This window comes from Pseudophryne corroboree, chromosome 2, assembly GCF_028390025.1.
Source record: "Pseudophryne corroboree isolate aPseCor3 chromosome 2, aPseCor3.hap2, whole genome shotgun sequence".
Classification (NCBI taxonomy): Eukaryota; Metazoa; Chordata; class Amphibia; order Anura; family Myobatrachidae; genus Pseudophryne; species Pseudophryne corroboree.
In genome coordinates, this window is record NC_086445.1 from 1,045,609,895 (window position 1) to 1,045,629,331 (window position 19,437).

Consider the following 19,437-nt stretch of genomic DNA (forward strand, 5'->3'; position numbering starts at 1 on the left):
CACCTCATGGTCCTCTGTCTGTACTGATTCCTCCTGCATCACCTCATGGTCCTCTGCCTGTACTGCTTCCTCCTGCATCACCTCATGGTCCTCTGTCTGTACTGATTCCTCCTGCATCACATTGTGGTCTCCTGCCTGTACTCTTCCTGCATCACCTTATTGTCTCCTGCTGTACCGCTTCTGGCATCACTTCGTGGTCTTCTGCCTGTACTGCTTCCTCCGGCATCACTTCATGGTCTCCTGCCTGTACTGCTTCTGGCATCACTTCGCGGTCCTCTGCCTGTACTGCTTCCTCCTGCATCACTTCATGGTCTCCTGCCTGTACCACTTCTGGCATCACTTCGCGGTCCTCTGCCTGTACTGCTTCCTCCTGCATCACCTCATGGTCTCCTGCCTGTACCGCTTCTGGCATCACTCCGTGGGCCTCTGCCTGTACTGCTTCCTCCTGCATCACCTTATGGTCTCCTGCCTGTACCGCTTCTGGCATCACTTCGCGGTCCTCTGCCTGTACTGCTTCCTCCTGCATCACCTCATGGTCTCCTGCCTGTAACGCTTCTGGCATCACTCCGTGGGCCTCTGCCTGTACTGCTTCCCCCTGCATCACCTCATGGTCTCCTGCCTGTACCGCTTCTGGCATCACTCCGTGGGCCTCTGCCTGTACTGCTTCCTCCTGCATCACCTCATGGTCTCCTGCCTGTACCGCTTCTGGCATCACTCCGTGGGCCTCTGCCTGTACTGCTTCCTCCTGCATCACCTCATGGTCTCCTGCCTGTACCGCTTCTGGCATCACTCCGTGGGCCTCTGCCTGTACTGCTTCCTCCTGCATCACCTCATGGTCTCCTGCCTGTACCGCTTCTGGCATCACTCCGTGGGCCTCTGCCTGTACTGCTTCCTCCTGCATCACCTCATGGTCTCCTGCCTGTACCGCTTCTGGCATCACTCCGTGGGCCTCTGCCTGTACTGCTTCCTCCTGCATCACCTCATGGTCTCCTGCCTGTACTGCTTCTGGCATCACTTCGCGGTCCTCTGCCTGTACTGCTTCCTCCTGCATCACCTCATGGTCTCCTGCCTGTACCGCTTCTGGCATCACTCTGTGGGCCTCTGCCTGTACTGCTTCCTCCTGCATCACCTTATGGTCTCCTGCCTGTACCGCTTCTGGCATCACTTCGCGGTCCTCTGCCTGTACTGCTTCCTCCTGCATCACTTCATGGTCTCCTGCCTGTACCACTTCTGGCATCACTTCGCGGTCCTCTGCCTGTACTGCTTCCTCCTGCATCACCTCATGGTCTCCTGCCTGTACCGCTTCTGGCATCACTCCGTGGGCCTCTGCCTGTACTGCTTCCTCCTGCATCACCTTATGGTCTCCTGCCTGTACCGCTTCTGGCATCACTTCGCGGTCCTCTGCCTGTACTGCTTCCTCCTGCATCACCTCATGGTCTCCTGCCTGTAACGCTTCTGGCATCACTCCGTGGGCCTCTGCCTGTACTGCTTCCCCCTGCATCACCTCATGGTCTCCTGCCTGTACCGCTTCTGGCATCACTCCGTGGGCCTCTGCCTGTACTGCTTCCTCCTGCATCACCTCATGGTCTCCTGCCTGTACCGCTTCTGGCATCACTCCGTGGGCCTCTGCCTGTACTGCTTCCTCCTGCATCACCTCATGGTCTCCTGCCTGTACCGCTTCTGGCATCACTCCGTGGGCCTCTGCCTGTACTGCTTCCTCCTGCATCACCTCATGGTCTCCTGCCTGTACTGCTTCTGGCATCACTTCGCGGTCCTCTGCCTGTACTGCTTCCTCCTGCATCACCTCATGGTCTCCTGCCTGTACCGCTTCTGGCATCACTCCGTGGGCCTCTGCCTGTACTGCTTCCTCCTGCATCACCTCATGGTCTCCTGCCTGTACCGCTTCTGGCATCACTCCGTGGGCCTCTGCCTGTACTGCTTCCTCCTGCATCACCTTATGGTCTCCTGCCTGTACCGCTTCTGGCATCACTTCGCGGTCCTCTGCCTGTACTGCTTCCTCCTGCATCACCTCATGGTCTCCTGCCTGTACTGCTTCTGGCATCACTTTGCGGTCCTCTGCCTGTACTGCTTCCTTCTGCATCACCTTATGGTCTCCTGCCTGTACTGCTTCTGGCGTCACTTTGTGGTCCTCTGCCTGTACTGCTTCCTCCTGCATCACCTCATGGTCTCCTGCCTGTACCGCTTCTGGCATCACTCCGTGGGCCTCTGCCTGTACTGCTTCCTCCTGCATCACCTCATGGTCTCCTGCCTGTACCGCTTCTGGCATCACTCCGTGGGCCTCTGCCTGTACTGCTTCCTCCTGCATCACCTCATGGTCTCCTGCCTGTACCGCTTCTGGCATCACTCCGTGGGCCTCTGCCTGTACTGCTTCCTCCTGCATCACCTCATGGTCTCCTGCCTGTACCGCTTCTGGCATCACTCCGTGGGCCTCTGCCTGTACTGCTTCCTCCTGCATCACCTCATGGTCTCCTGCCTGTACTGCTTCTGGCATCACTTCGCGGTCCTCTGCCTGTACTGCTTCCTCCTGCATCACCTCATGGTCTCCTGCCTGTACCGCTTCTGGCATCACTCCGTGGGCCTCTGCCTGTACTGCTTCCTCCTGCATCACCTCATGGTCTCCTGCCTGTACCGCTTCTGGCATCACTCCGTGGGCCTCTGCCTGTACTGCTTCCTCCTGCATCACCTTATGGTCTCCTGCCTGTACCGCTTCTGGCATCACTTCGCGGTCCTCTGCCTGTACTGCTTCCTCCTGCATCACCTCATGGTCTCCTGCCTGTACTGCTTCTGGCATCACTTTGCGGTCCTCTGCCTGTACTGCTTCCTCCTGCATCACCTTATGGTCTCCTGCCTGTACTGCTTCTGGCGTCACTTTGTGGTCCTCTGCCTGTACTGCTTCCTCCTGCATATGTACTGCTAACTGCATAACTTTGTGGTCTCCTGCCTGTTCCTCCTGCATCAGTTTGTGCATCAGTTTGTGGTCCCCTATCTGTACTGCTTCCACCCGCATCACCTCGTGGTCCCTTGGCTGTACTGAATCCTCCTGCATCACTTTGTGGTCCCCTGCCTGTTCCTCCTGCATCTCCTCAGGGTCATCTGCCTGCACTGCTTCCTCTGCACCACCTCGTGGTTCCCACCTGCCTCGATCCCACCTACAGCTCATCCTTATACCCTGTTTTCCCACACTACTCCCACCTACAGTCCTTTGAACCCCTACCTACCTGTACGTGCTACTGGTCCACTACATCATCCATATTCCAGCACCTGTCACTGGTCCTCCGCCATAGCATAACACCTGTACCTCAGCCATACTGCATTGGCCCCCACAAGCCTCTCTCTAGCCATATCGTTGATGACGTCCATTGAAATTTTCAAACTGCAGTAAATCTGATCCTGACACCAGTGTGTACTCCTCCCATGTCCTGGCACTGAACCCCCCCCCCCCATAGAGTACACCTACCTTCCTGTGGAGCCTCTCACCTGCCGGATGGCACATTACTGCTTTCGGAGTGCTTTCAGCCAGCACCTGCCTCCCACAGATCCTCTGTTTATAGTCTGTGTCCCTACGGGGCACTTGAATTATTTATTACACAGTGTAAATAAACCCCAGCCTGTGTTTCAGGCAGTGATACACACGCCTCTCGCCGCCGCTCCTGTAGAGAGTAAAATGTTCAGGAGACGGACAGTAAGTGTGCAGAGGAACCCCGGAATGTGCCTGTAGACCCCCTCGGCCACCCACCTTCCCCAGGTAAGTGGTCAGACCTGCTGTGGGTAATTGCAGTCTTCTCTCCTGCACTTGGCATCTGAACATTTCCATGTTGGCATAAAGTTATGAAAAGTTGGAGCTCAGCTCTTGGGGATGTCGCCGTTCCCCACCAGGGACAATGCCCCCCCCCTCCAGCAGGAGTGCCGCTGACTTACCGTGCACCTGAGCATGTTATTATAGTGTGTTCTACGAGTGTTTATATAGTCACTGAGCGGCTCAGAACGCTGCACAATGGCTGGCGGCACCTATTGTTCCCCTCTGCTGATGAACACTCTCGGTTACAGTCTGTCATCTCGCTGCCATGTGTGTAAGTGAGACGCAGCTGATGTCACTTGTATATCCGAGTATTTTTAGCCTTCGTCCAGGGCAGCCAGTGTCTAACTTTATAGGGTTTGAGACCCGTGAGCTTACAATCTAATATCCTTGCACTGTGTCGGAAATGCCAGGCTGATTTCCTACTCTGGGGTAAAGACGCCTGGCAGCAAACGGTTAATCTGTTACTCCATTAGCTGTGGGCTGGGTGCCAGGGATCCTGGCATCCAGTGTAAATCTCATTGTTGGCAGGATGGGGGTCACGGAGCTGCTACCCCCAGGAAATATTATCCACACCGGCCCCTCTCCTGTCCCACATCTATACGCCCTGTGTGGGAAATGACTGATAGGGGCTGGAGCACAGATCGCACCTCCCTGTATTATATATTACATGCTGAAGCATCAGACTCCCCCCCCCCCCCCCCCTTCCTACCAGCGGTACTGCGTGTGATACAGTATATATCCAGTATATATCCAGGGGCCTATTTATTACAGGAACTCTTAGTAGAAGTGAAAGGAACATTTCACTGTCGTTTAACAACACGTGATCACCATGGCAGCGAGCGCTATTCTGCCCCAGCGGCGAAAGCTATTCAGGGTGTTGCTGCGCAGGCCCCCTGTCTGCCCTGCTTGGCGCGGGGCCTGGCGCATGTGTGGCACTGGAAGGCTGCTCTATGCTGCCAGTTATTATCCTATTGCACAAATAAGAACAAATATAAAGTGGTAGATATAATCTATTTATTCTGCGGGAGGGCAGTGAGATGTGCGATTCATTCAAGGAGAAATAGGATTCATTGTAGCAATAGTGTTTTGTTCTCAGTGTCCCACCTGTGGATTCCTGAGATCATGAGACGGCTCCTTGCAGTAACCACCATGTATAGGGCCTGATTCTGCGTCGCACGTGGTTTCGTCTTGTGCCGCCGCTGCGTCTTTATACTAATGCCGCGGATGATTTAGTGAATAGTGAGACGTCCACTTGCAGCGTCTTGCGGAGGTGCAAATCCATGTCTGTGAGTCTTTGGGCACCACCTTGTGACAGGTACAGTTTCTCCGTCTGAGTGCGGCGTACTGTGTGCGGTTGTGCGTCATGGGATGCAGTCGCTGTCCGTAACACGCCTGCGTCTGCCTAGCATCGGCCAACTGCTCCGAAACAGGCCCATAGGGGGCAATCTATCAAGCTGCCGATGGCAGGTGCAATAGATACAGGGGTCTATTTACCAATTAATATTTGTAATGTACCCGCAGTTAATATGTGTCCTCAGCATGTATGTACCAGGGGCCGCAGCAGATATCGGAGGTTTTGGCTGCAGTCCCTCCATTTCCAGCCGCTCCATTGGCGAATTTACCAAGCTTCCGGAATGTGAAGCTCGGCCCCAGCATCGAACTCCAACCTCAGATGGTGCCAGCCGCTGTAGCCTATGGGTCGGAGGTTACCGGGAGAGTGATCCGTAGGAACCGTGCGTGCACAGTAGCCAATATACTAGGATATGGGGACCGATTCAGACCTGATCGCTGCTGTGCGTTTTCACACAGCACGCCATTATCGAACGACTGCGCATGCACCACAATGCGCAGGCGCGTCGCCAAACAGCGACGGACTGGTGCGAAAATTTAGATCACACGTCTGTTCGCAAGGTGATTGACAGGAAGCGGGCGTTTGGGGGAGGTAACTGACCGTTTTCAGGGAATGTCCGGAACAACGCAGGCGTGTCCAGGCGTTGTCAGGGCGGGTGTGTGACGTCGGCTCCGGCCCCGATGAGCCTGTTCTCATCACACTGTAGGAGTAAGTCCTGGGCTGCGCACACACTGGAAACATCATTCGATGGTGAGTGAGTTGCGGACGGTTTTGCAGCTGACCGCTGACTGAGGTATATTTTAGCACAGCATACACATAGGATCGCACACTTGCACAGCATACACATAGGATCGCACACTTGCACAGCATACACATAGGATCGCACACTTGCACAGCATACACATAGGATCGCACACTTGCACAGCATACACATAGGATCGCACACTTGCACAGCATACACATAGGATCGCACACTTGCACAGCATACACATAGGATCGCACACTTGCACAGCATACACATAGGATCGCACACTTGCACAGCATACACATAGGATCGCACACTTGCACAGCATACACATAGGATCGCACACTTGCACAGCGTACACATAGGATCGCACACTTGCACAGCGTACACATAGGATCGCACACTTGCACAGCGAAATGACACTCCCCCTGGGGCGGCGACTATCTGATCGCAGGACAGCAAAATTAGCAGCCCAGCAATCAGATCTGAATCACCCCCAGGGACCCGTAGGAAGTACGCGTGCAAAGTAGCCTATATAGCGGGAGAGGGATCTGTAGGGGGCGCACGTGCGCTGTAGCCTATAGACCGGGAGAAGGATCTGTAGGGGCCGCACGTGCGCTGTAGCCTATATACCAGGAGAGGGATCTGTAGTGGTCGCACGTGCGATGTAGCCTATAGACCGGGAGAAGGATCTGTAGGGGCCGCACGTGCGCTGTAGCCTATAGACCGGGAGAGGGATCTGTAGTAGCTGCATGTGTGCTGTAGCCTATAGACCGGGAGAGGGATCTGTAGTAGCTGCACGTGCGCTGTAGCCTATATACCGGGAGAGGGATCTGTAGTGGCCGCACGTGCGCTGTAGTTATAGACCGGGAGAAGGATCTGTAGTAGCTGCATGTGTGCTGTAGCCTATAGACCGGGAGAGGGATCTGTAGTGGCTGCACATGCGCTGTAGCCTATAGACTGGGAGAGGGATCTGCAGTGGCTGCACGTGCGCTGTAGCCTATATACTGGGAGAGGGATCTGTAGTGGCCGCACGTGCGCTGTAGTTATAGACCGGGAGAGGGATCTGTAGTGGCCGCACGTGCGATGTAGCCTATAGACCTGGAGAGGGATCTGTAGTGGCTGCACGTGTGCTGTGGCCTATAGACCGGGAGAGGGATCTGTAGTGGCTGCACGTGCGCTGTAGCCTATAGACCGGGAGAGGGATCTGTAGTAGCCGTACGTGCGCTGTAACCTATAGACCGGGAGAGGGATCTGTAGTGGCTGCACGTGCGCTGTAGCCTATAGACCAGGAGAGGGATCTGTAGTAGCCGTACGTGCGCTGTAACCTATAGACCGGGAGAGGGATCTGTAGTGGCCGCATGTGTGCTGTAGCCTATATACCAGGAGAGGGATCTGTAGTGGTCGCACGTGCAATGTAGCCTATAGACCGGGAGAAGGATCTGTAGTGGCTGCACGTGCGCTGTAGCCTATAGACCGGGAGAAGGATCTGTAGGGGCCGCACGTGCGCTGTAGCCTATAGACCGGGAGAGGGATCTGTAGTAGCTGCATGTGTGCTGTAGCCTATAGACCGGGAGAGGGATCTGTAGTAGCTGCACGTGCGCTGTAGCCTATATACCGGGAGAGGGATCTGTAGTGGCCGCACGTGCGCTGTAGTTATAGACCGGGAGAAGGATCTGTAGTAGCTGCATGTGTGCTGTAGCCTATAGACCGGGAGAGGGATCTGTAGTGGCTGCACATGCGCTGTAGCCTATAGACTGGGAGAGGGATCTGCAGTGGCTGCACGTGCGCTGTAGCCTATATACTGGGAGAGGGATCTGTAGTGGCCGCACGTGCGCTGTAGTTATAGACCGGGAGAGGGATCTGTAGTGGCCGCACGTGCGATGTAGCCTATAGACCTGGAGAGGGATCTGTAGTGGCTGCACGTGTGCTGTGGCCTATAGACCGGGAGAGGGATCTGTAGTGGCTGCACGTGCGCTGTAGCCTATAGACCGGGAGAGGGATCTGTAGTAGCCGCACGTGCGCTGTAGCCTATAGACCAGGAGAGGGATCTGTAGTGGCTGCACGTGCGCTGTAGCCTATAGACCAGGAGAGGGATCTGTAGTAGCCGTACGTGCGCTGTAACCTATAGACCGGGAGAGGGATCTGTAGTGGCCGCATGTGTGCTGTAGCCTATATACCAGGAGAGGGATCTGTAGTGGTCGCACGTGCAATGTAGCCTATAGACCGGGAGAAGGATCTGTAGTGGCTGCACGTGCGCTGTAGCCTATATACCAGGAGAGGGATCTGTAGTGGTCGCACGTGCAATGTAGCCTATAGACCGGGAGAGGGATCTGTAGTAGCTGCATGTGTGCTGTAGCCTATATACCAGGAGAGGGATCTGTAGTGGTCGCACGTGCAATGTAGCCTATAGACCGGGAGAAGGATCTGTAGTGGCTGCACGTGCGCTGTAGTTATAGACCGGGAGAGGGATCTGTAGTAGCTGCATGTGTGCTGTAGCCTATAGACCGGAAGAGGGATCTGTAGTAGCTGCATGTGTGCTGTAGCCTATATACCAGGAGAGGGATCTGTAGTGGTCGCACGTGCAATGTAGCCTATAGACCGGGAGAGGGATCTGTAGTAGCTGCATGTGTGCTGTAGCCTATATACCAGGAGAGGGATCTGTAGTGGTCGCACGTGCAATGTAGCCTATAGACCGGGAGAAGGATCTGTAGTGGCTGCACGTGCGCTGTAGCTTATAGACCGGGAGAGGGATCTGTAGTAGCTGCATGTGTGCTGTAGCCTATAGACCGGAAGAGGGATCTGTAGTGGCCGCACGTGCGCTGTAGTTATAGACCGGGAGAGGGATCTGTAGTGGCCGCACGTGCGATGTAGCCTATAGACCAGGAGAGGGATCTGTAGTAGCCGTACGTGCGCTGTAACCTATAGACCGGGAGAGGGATCTGTAGTAGCCGCATTGTGTGCAGTAACCTATATACCGGGAGAGGGATCTGTAGTGGCCACACGTGCGCTGTAACCTATATACCAGGAGAGGGATCTGTAGTGGCCGCACGTGCGCTGTAGCCTATATACCGGGAGAGGGATCTGTAGTGGCCGCACGTGCGCTGTAGCCTACAGACCGGGAGAGGGATCTGTAGTGGTCACCCATGCGCTGTAGCCTATAGACCGGGAGAGGGATCTGTAGTGGCTGCACGTGCGCTGTAGTTATAGACCAGGAGAGGGATCTGTAGTGGCCACACGTGTGCTGTAGCCTATAGACCGGGAGAGGGATCTGTAGTGGCCACACGTGCGCTGTAGCCTATAGACCGGGAGAGGGATCTGTAGTGGCCACACGTGCGCTGTAGCCTATAGACCGGGAGAGGGATCTGTAGTGGCCACACGTGCGCTGTAGCCTATAGACCGGGAGAGGGATCTGTAGTGGCCACACGTGCGCTGTAGCCTATAGACCGGGAGAGGGATCTGTAGTGGCCGCACGTGCGCTGTAACCTATAGACCGGGAGATGGATCTGTAGTGGCCGCACGTGCGCTGTAGCCTATAGACCGGGAGAGGGATCTGTAGTGGCCGCACGTGCGCTGTAGCCTATAGACCGGGAGAGGGATCTGTAGTGGCCGCTCGTGCGCTGTAGCCTATATACCGGGAGAGGGATCTGTAGTGGCCGCACGTGCGCTGTAGCCTATAGACCAGGAGAGGGATCTGTAGTGGCCGCACGTGTGCATTAACCTACATACCGGGAGAGGGATCTGTAGTGGCCGCACGTGCGCTGTAGCTTATAGACCGGGAGAAGGATCTGTAGTGGCTGCACGTGCGCTGTAGTTATAGACCGGGAGAGGGATCTGTAGTAGCTGCACGTGCGCTGTAGCCTATATACTGGGAGAGGGATCTGTAGTGGCCGCACGTGCGCTGTAGTTATAGACCGGGAGAGGGATCTGTAGTGGCCGCACGTGCGATGTAGCCTATAGACCTGGAGAGGGATCTGTAGTGGCTGCACGTGTGCTGTAGCCTATAGACCGGGAGAGGGATCTGTAGTAGCCGCACGTGCGCTGTAGCCTATAGACCAGGAGAGGGATCTGTAGTAGCCGTACGTGCGCTGTAACCTATAGACCGGGAGAGGGATCTGTAGTAGCCGCATCGTGTGCAGTAACCTATATACCGGGAGAGGGATCTGTAGTGGCCACACGTGCGCTGTAACCTATATACCAGGAGAGGGATCTGTAGTGGCCGCACGTGCGCTGTAGCCTATATACCGGGAGAGGGATCTGTAGTGGCTGCACGTGCGCTGTAGTTATAGACCGGGAGAGGGATCTGTAGTGGCCACCCATGCATTGTAGCCTATAGACCGGGAGAGGGATCTGTAGTGGCTGCACGTGCGCTGTAGTTATAGACCGGGAGAGGGATCTGTAGTGGCCACCCATGCGCTGTAGCCTATAGACCGGGAGAGGGATCTGTAGTGGCTGCACGTGCGCTGTAGTTATAGACCGGGAGAGGGATCTGTAGTGGCCGCCCATGCGTTGTAGCCTATAGACCGGGAGAGGGATCTGTAGTGGTTGCACGTGCGCTGTAGTTATAGACCAGGAGAGGGATCTGTAGTGGCCACACGTGTGCTGTAGCCTATAGACCGGGAGAGGGATCTGTAGTGGCCACACTTGCGCTGTAGCCTATAGACCGGGAGAGGGATCTGTAGTGGTCGCACGTGCGCTGTAGCCTATAGACCGGGAGAGGGATCTGTAGTGGCCGCACGTGCGCTGTAACCTATAGACCGGGAGATGGATCTGTAGTGGCCGCACGTGCGCTGTAGCCTATAGACCGGGAGAGGGATCTGTAGTGGCCGCACGTGCGCTGTAGCCTATAGACCGGGAGAGGGATCTGTAGTGGCCGCTCGTGCGCTGTAGCCTATATACCAGGAGAAGGATCTGTAGTGGCCGCACGTGCGCTGTAGCCTATAGACCAGGAGAGGGATCTGTAGTGGCCGCACGTGTGCATTAACCTACATACCGGGAGAGGGATCTGTAGTGGCCGCACGTGCGCTGTAGCTTATAGACCGGGAGAGGGATCTGTAGTGGCCGCACGTGTGCATTAACCTACATACCGGGAGAGGGATCTGTAGTGGCCGCACGTGCGCTGTAGCTTATAGACCGGGAGAGGGATCTGTAGTGGCCGCACGTGCGCTGTAGCCTATAGACCGGGAGAGGGATCTGTAGTGGCCGCACGTGCGCTGTAGCCTATAGACCGGGAGAGGGATCTGTAGTAGCCGCACGTGCGCTGTAACCTATAGACCAGGAGAGGGATCTGTAGTAGCCGCATCGTGTGCAGTAACCTATAGACCGGGAGAGGGATCTGTAGTGTCCGCACATGCGCTGTAACCTATATACCGGGAGAGGGATCTGCAGTGGCCACACGTGCGCTGTAACCTATATTCCAGGAGAGGGATCTGTAGTGGCCGCACGTGCGCTGTAGTTATAGACCGGGAGAGGGATCTGTAGTGGCTGCACGTGCGCTGTAGCCTATAGACCAGGAGAGGGATCTGTAGTAGCCGCACGTGCGCTGTAGCCTATAGACCGGGAGAGGGATCTGTAGTGGCCACACGTGCGCTGTAACCTATATACCAGGAGAGGGATCTGTAGGGGCCGCACGTGCGCTGTAGTTATAGACCGGGAGAGGGATCTGTAGTGGCCACACGTGCGCTGTAGCCTATAGACCGGGAGAGGGATCTGTAGTGGCCACACGTGCGCTGTAGCCTATAGACCGGGAGAGGGATCTGTAGTGGCCACACGTGCGCTGTAGCCTATAGACCGGGAGAGGGATCTGTAGGGGCCGCACGTGCGCTGTAGTTATAGACCGGGAGAGGGATCTGTAGTGGCCACACGTGCGCTGTAGCCTATAGACCGGGAGAGGGATCTGTAGTGGCCACACGTGCGCTGTAGTTATAGACCGGGAGAGGGATCTGTAGTGGCCACACGTGCGCTGTAGCCTATAGACCGGGAGAGGGATCTGTAGTGGCCACACGTGCGCTGTAGTTATAGACCGGGAGAGGGATCTGTAGTGGCCACACGTGCGCTGTAGCCTATAGACCGGGAGAGGGATCTGTAGTGGCCACACGTGCGCTGTAGTTATAGACCGGGAGAGGGATCTGTAGTGGCCACACGTGCGCTGTAGCCTATAGACCAGGAGAGGGATCTGTAGTAGCCGCACATGCGCTGTAACCTATAGACCGGGAGAGGGATCTGTAGTAGCCGCATCGTGTGCAGTAACCTATAGACCGGGAGAGGGATCTGTAGTGGCCGCACGTGCGCTGTAACCTATGTACCAGGAGAGGGATCTGTAGTAGCCGCATCGTGTGCAGTAACCTATAGACTGGGAGAGGGATCTGTAGTGTCCGCACATGCGCTGTAACCTATAGACCGGGAGAGGGATCTGTAGTGGCCACACGTGCGCTGTAGTTATAGACCGGGAGAGGGATCTGTAGTGGCCGCACGTGCGGTGTAACCTACATACCGGGAGAGGGATCTGTAGTGGCCACACGTGTGATGTAGCCTATAGACCTGGAGAGGGATCTGTAGTGGCTGCACGTGCGGTGTAGCCTATAGACCGGGAGAGGGATCTGTAGTGGCCGCACGTGCGCTGTAACCTATAGACCGGGAGAGGGATCTGTAGTGGCCGCACGTGCGCTGTAACCTATAGACCGGGAGAGGGATCTGTAGTGGCCGCACGTGCGCTGTAACCTATAGACCGGGAGAGGGATCTGTAGTGGCCGCACGTGCGCTGTAGCCTATAGACCGGGAGAGGGATCTGTAGTGGCCGCACGTGCGCTGTAGCCTATAGACCGGGAGAGGGATCTGTAGTGGCCGCACGTGCGCTGTAACCTATAGACCGGGAGATGGATCTGTAGTGGCCGCACGTCTGCTGTAGCCTATAGACCGGGAGAGGGATCTGTAGTGGCCGCACGTGCGCTGTAGCCTATAGACCAAGAGAGGGATCTGTAGTGGCCGCACGTGCGCTGTAACCTGTAGACCGGGAGAGGGATCTGTAGTGGCCGCACGTGCGCTGTAGCTTATAGACTGGGAGAGGTATCTGTAGTGGCCGCACGTGCGCTGTAACCTATAGACCGGGAGAGGGATCTGTAGTGGCCGCACGTGCGCTGTAGCTTATAGACTGGGAGAGGGATCTGTAGTGGCCGCACGTGCGCTGTAACCTATAGACCGGGAGAGGGATCTGTAGTGGCCGCACGTGCGCTGTAACCTATAGACCGGGAGAGGGATCTGTAGTGGCCACACGTGCGCTGTAGCTTATAGACTGGGAGAGGGATCTGTAGTGGCCGCACGTGCGCTGTAACCTATAGACCGGGAGAGGGATCTGTAGTGGCCGCACGTGCGCTGTAACCTATAGACCGGGAGAGGGATCTGTAGTGGCCGCACGTGCGCTGTAGCTTATAGACCGGGAGAGGTATCAGTAGTGGCCGCACGTGCGCTGTAACCTATAGACCGGGAGAGGGATCTGTAGTGGCCGCACGTGCGCTGTAGCTTATAGACCGGGAGAGGGATCTGTAGTGGCCGCACTTGCGCTGTAGCTTATAGACCGGGAGAGGGATCTGTAGTAGCCGCACGTGCGCTGTAACCTATAGACCGGGAGAGGGATCTGTAGTGGCCGCACGTGCGCTGTAACCTATAGACCGGGAGAGGGATCTGTAGTGGCCGCACGTGCGCTGTAGCTTATAGACCGGGAGAGGTATCAGTAGTGGCCGCACGTGCGCTGTAACCTATAGACCGGGAGAGGGATCTGTAGTGGCCGCACGTGCGCTGTAGCTTATAGACCGGGAGAGGGATCTGTAGTGGCCGCACGTGCGCTGTAGCTTATAGACCGGGAGAGGTATCAGTAGTGGCCGCACGTGCGCTGTAACCTATAGACCGGGAGAGGGATCTGTAGTGGCCGCACGTGCGCTGTAGCTTATAGACCGGGAGAGGGATCTGTAGTGGCCGCACGTGCGCTGTAACCTATAGACCGGGAGAGGGATCTGTAGTGGCCGCACGTGCGCTGTAACCTATAGACCGGGAGAGGGATCTGTAGTGGCCGCACGTGCGCTGTAGCTTATAGACCGGGAGAGGTATCAGTAGTGGCCGCACGTGCGCTGTAACCTATAGACCGGGAGAGGGATCTGTAGTGGCCGCACGTGCGCTGTAGCTTATAGACCGGGAGAGGGATCTGTAGTGGCCGCACGTGCGCTGTAGCCTATAGACCGGGAGAGGGATCTTTAGTGGCCGCACGTGCGCTGTAGCTTATAGACCGGGAGAGGGATCTGTAGTGGCCGCACGTGCGCTGTAGCTTATATACCAGGAGAGGGATCTGTAGTGGCCGCACGTGCGGTGTAGCGCTGCAACTTCCTGAAAGAAATGTAAAGTGCTTGCAGTAGCGATTACTGCACTTTCCTGTCCCTGCATGAGATTATTAATACATCCTCCCGGATCTTCATTTCTGATTGCTGTAAATAGGGGATGCAGTTCATTGCTGGCGGTCAGGATACCGACGCTGGAATCCTGGCCGCTGAAAATGCTGACAGCCGGAATCCTGGCACACAGGGGTTACTCCCACTCATGAGTGTCCACGACACCCAAAGTGTGGGAATAGATCCTGTGACGAGCGCAGCTTGTCCCGCTATGGGACCCTTTGCTCTTGTCCCGCTGCCGGTATTCTGGCGGTCAGGATGCCGCTGTCGGGATGTTCAGAAATGATAAAGACGGGGTCTAGGACCTGATAATTGATCAATAAGCCCCACAGACAGGTGCGCATAATTCCTCTGCATAGCTGTAGTAGATGACAGCGCTCCTTCCCAGCGCCGTTACACCTCTCCGGTCGTAGGTTTGATACGTGCAGAATGAGGCCTACTCTGACATATGTACGCAGTCTGGGCGTGCGCAGTCCAGATGCACGCAATATATTATGTACGCTACTCCCTCTGCGTACTGCTCACTTCTCTGTGCAGCCTGCGGGTTGTTTTCCCGGGAATGATCTCTTATTTGTGGTGGTTGTACGTTTAGCGCCTGCAGCTCGCACACCTTGCAGCGCTGCCCTTGTCACACAAGAGATTACCCTATCGGGCTGCTCTGTGTGTGACAGCTCTGCGCTGTGTCTCTCACACCTGATGTGGCCGGCAGCAGATAGGACGGCTATTTGCAGAACGTTTCCCCTCTGTCGCCTGCTGGACGCAGCACACACTGGAGGTTACTTACAGAGCACAGATGCAGCTATGCCTGCCCGCTGCTCTGCACCTAGACTCCCACCACTGTCAGGCGGGCGAGATCACCGTAATGAGATGGTGGTTACTTGCTGTGACTGACCCTCTCTGCCTCGGTAGGGCGAGCTCCCGGTGCTGTCAGAGATTGGGTATTGCCATTTACTTTCAGGAGCCTATCAAATCAATTCTGTCCTTTAAAACATCTGGAAATTCCTTATTACAGTTGTATCGGTCAGATAACGCCATCTTCAGATGACATTATACTGTTACCTCTAAGAAGCAGCAGGAGGGGGATATTCTGATCCCTCTCCAGTGGATTGGAGCTGACATGACGCCCATCCCAGCTATTCATGTGCGGCCAGGTCCTGTCCTTTCTCACATTCAGGGCTTATGAGGTGTCGTCAAACCAGGATTGGCACGGGCAGGGTCTACAGGACCCTCTGGTCTTTGCCGAGAACCACCACAAGGCAGGATGATCCCCTGTGCCCTAATGGTTGGGAGATGCCGCTGGGGAGAGAGCCGGGGCCTGTCTGTTGTGGTTTGGGTAGAAAGTACGCCGGGCAACAGGGATCGGTATGGGATCCCGGCATAGACCGACTGCGGCATCCCGCCCTCCCGCCAGGATGCCAGCAGTGGGGTGAGCGCATCGAGGCCCCTTGCAGGCACGGTGGCTCGCTTCGCTCTCCACAGGTTCTATTCTCCCTCTATGGGTGTCGGGGAGAATCAACTACATCGCCGGTATTCCGCCGACGGGATTGTACCCCTGTCAGGATTGCGGCGTCAGTATTGTGATCGCCGGGATCCTGACAGGCGGTATTTTAAACGCATATCCTCCCTACATGTTACTAACCAAGGCCCTTCCTGCATGCCATCTACCACTGCCTTCCCTGCACTAACCATCATCCATCCTGCATGCCACCTCTCACTGCCCTCCCTACATGTCACTAATCAAGGCCCTTCCTGCATGCCATCTCCCACTAGTTTCCCTGCACTAACCATCATCCATCCTGCACGGCACCTCTCACTGCCCTCCCTACATGTCACTAACCAAGGCCCTTCCTGCATACCATCTACCACTACTTTCCCTGAACTAACCATCATCCATCCTGCACGGCACCTCTCACTGCCCTCCCTACATGTCACTAACCAAGGTCCTTCCTGCATGCCATCTCCCACTACTTTCCCTGCACTAACCATCATCCATCCTGCACAGCACCTCTCACTGTCCTCCCGACATGTCACTAACTAAGGCCCTTCCTGCATGCCATCTACCACTGCTTTCCCTGCACTAACCATCATCCATCCTGCACGGCACCTCTCACTGCCCTCCCTACATGTCACTAACCAAGGCGCTTCCTGCATGCCATCTACCGTTGCCTTCCCTGCACTAACCATCATCCAGCCTGCATGCCACCTCTCACTGCCCTCCCTACATGTCACTAACCAAGGCTCTTCCTGCATGGCATCTACCACTACTTTCCCTGCACTAACCATTATCCAGCCTGCATGCACCTCTCACTGCCCTCCCTACATGTCACTAACCAAGGTCCTTCCTGCATGCCATCTCCCACTACTTTCCCTGCACTAACCATCATCCATCCTGCACAGCACCTCTCACTGTCCTCCCGACATGTCACTAACCAAGGCCCTTCCTGCATGCCATCTCCCACTACTTTCCCTGCACTAACCATCATCCAGGCTGCACGGCACCTCTCTCTGCCCTCCCTACATGTCACTAACCAAGGCTTTTCCTGCATGCCATCTACCATTGCCTTCCCTCCACTAACCATCATCCATCCTGCACGGCACCTCTCACTGCCCTCCCTACATGTCACTAACCAAGGTCCTTCCTGCAGGCCATCTACCACTGCCTTCCCTGCACTAACCATCATCCATCCTGCAAGGCACCTCTCACTGCCCTCCCTACATGTCACTAACCAAGGTCCTTCCTGCATGCCATCTACCACTACTTTCCCTGCACTAACCATCATCCATCCTGCACGTCACCTCTCACTGCCCTCCCTACATGTCACTAACCAAGGTCCTTCCTGCATGCCATCTCCCACTACTTTCCCTGCACTAACCATCATCCATCCTGCACGCCACCTCTCACTGCCCTCCCTACATGTCACTAACCAAGGCCCTTCCTGCATGCCATCTACCACTGCCTTCCCTGCACTAACCATCATCCATCCTGCACGGCACCTCTCACTGCCCTACCTACATGTCACTAACCAAGGCCCTTCCTGCATGCCATCTCCCACTGCCTTCCCTGCACTAACCATCATCCAGGCTGCAAGGCACCTCTCACTGCCCTCCCTACATGTCACTAACCAAGGCGCTTCCTGCATGCCATCTACCACTACTATCCCTGCACTAACCATCATCCATCCTGCACGCCACCTCTCACTGCCCTCCCTACATGTCTCTAGGCAAGGCTCTTCCTGCATGCCATCTCCCACTACTTTCCCTGCACTAACAATCATCCATCCTGCACGGCACCTCTCACTGTCCTCCCTACATGTCACTAAACAAGGCCCTTCCCTGCATGCCATCTACCACTGCCTTCCCTGCACTAACCATCATCCAGCCTGCACGGCACCTCTCACTGCCCTCCCTACATGTCACTAAACAAGGCCCTTCCCTGCATGCCATCTCCCACTACTTTCCCTGCACTAACCATCATCCAGCCAGCACGGCACCTCTCACTGCCCTCCCTACATGTCACTAACCAAGGCCCTTCCTGCATGCCATGTACCACTGCCTTCCCTGCACTAACCATCATCCAGCCTGCACGGCACCTCTCACTGCCCTCCCTACATGTCACTAACCAAGGCCCTTCCTGCATGCCATCTACCACTGTTCTCCCTTACGTCACTCACTATGGCTCATCAGTAAGTCATCTCCCACTGACTTCCTGCATGGTGCACATTTTGCATACCATCTACCACTGCCCTTCTTCATACCTCCCAACCATACTTGCCTACTCTCCCGGAATGGCCGGGAGGCTCCCGAAAATCGGGTGACCCTCCCGGCCCCCCGGAAGAGCAGGCAAGTCTCCCGATTTGACGGGGTCCCCCCTGCCCGTCCGCCCACTTTGTGTGTAAAGTGGGCGGTCCGGGCAGACGATGACGCAATTCTTGCGGAATCGCGTCATCATAGCCACGCCCCCTGTATTGTAATGCCGGTGATCGCGGCATTACAGAGATCAAAAGGCTTAAAGGTTTCCAGTGCCAGTGATCGCGGCATTACAGAGATCAAAAGGCTTAAAGGTTTCCAGTATAGCACCATTAATACTATATTTATCCTTTATGTCACCTGAAATAGTGACTCCTAGATCCCTTTAATGGCGCTATACTGGAACCTACTGAGGAGGAGAGGGATCTAGGAGTCACTATTTCAGGTGACATAAAGGATAAATATAGTATTAATGGCACTATACTGGAAACTACTGAGGAGGAGAGGGATCTAGGAGTCACTATCTCAGATGACATAAAGGATAAATATAGTATTAATGGCAATATACTGGAACTACTGAGGGGGAGAGGGATCTAGGAGTCACTATTTCAGGTGACATAAAGGATTAATATAGTATTAATGGCACTATACTGGAAACTACTGAGGGGGAAAGGGATCTAGGAGTCACTATCTCAGATGACATAAAGGATAAATATAGTATTAATGGCGCTATACTGGAAACTACTGAGGAGGAAAAGGATCTAGGAGTCACTATTTCAGGTGACATAAAGGATTAATATAGTATTAATGGCACTATACTGGAAACTACTGAGGAGGAAAGGGATCTAGGAGTCACTATCTCAGATGACATAAAGGATAAATATAGTATTAATGGCGCTATACTGGAAACTACTGAGGAGGAAAGGGATCTAGGAGTCACTATCTCAGATGACATAAAGGATAAATATAGTATTAATGGCGCTATATTGGAAACTACTGAGGAGGAAAGGGATCTATGAGTCACTATCTCAGATGACATAAAGGATAAATATAGTATTAATGGCGCTATACTGGAAACTACTGAGGAGGAAAGGGATCTAGGAGTCACTATCTCAGGTGACATAAAGGATAAATATAGTATTAATGGCACTATACTGGAAACTACTGAGGAGGAAAGGGATCTAGGAGTCACTATCTCAGATGACATAAAGGATAAATATAGTATTAATGGCACTATACTGGAAACTACTGAGGAGGAAAGGGATCTAGGAGTCACTATCTCAGATGACATAAAGGATAAATATAGTATTAATGGCGCTATACTGGAAACTACTGA

The 19,437-nt window shown here is 54.9% G+C and overlaps 1 protein-coding gene across 1 annotated transcript in view; it reads left to right on the top strand.

Annotated features, from left to right (window-relative positions):
• The first annotated feature begins 3,705 nt into the window (after positions 1 to 3,705).
• POPDC2 (popeye domain containing 2) overlaps positions 3,706 to 19,437 on the top strand; it is a 47,191-nt gene continuing 31,459 nt past the window's right edge. The window contains exon 1 of the mRNA XM_063956867.1: positions 3,706 to 3,766. The gene's annotated coding sequence lies outside the window, so the exon portion shown is untranslated. The remainder of the gene's footprint in view (positions 3,767 to 19,437) is intronic.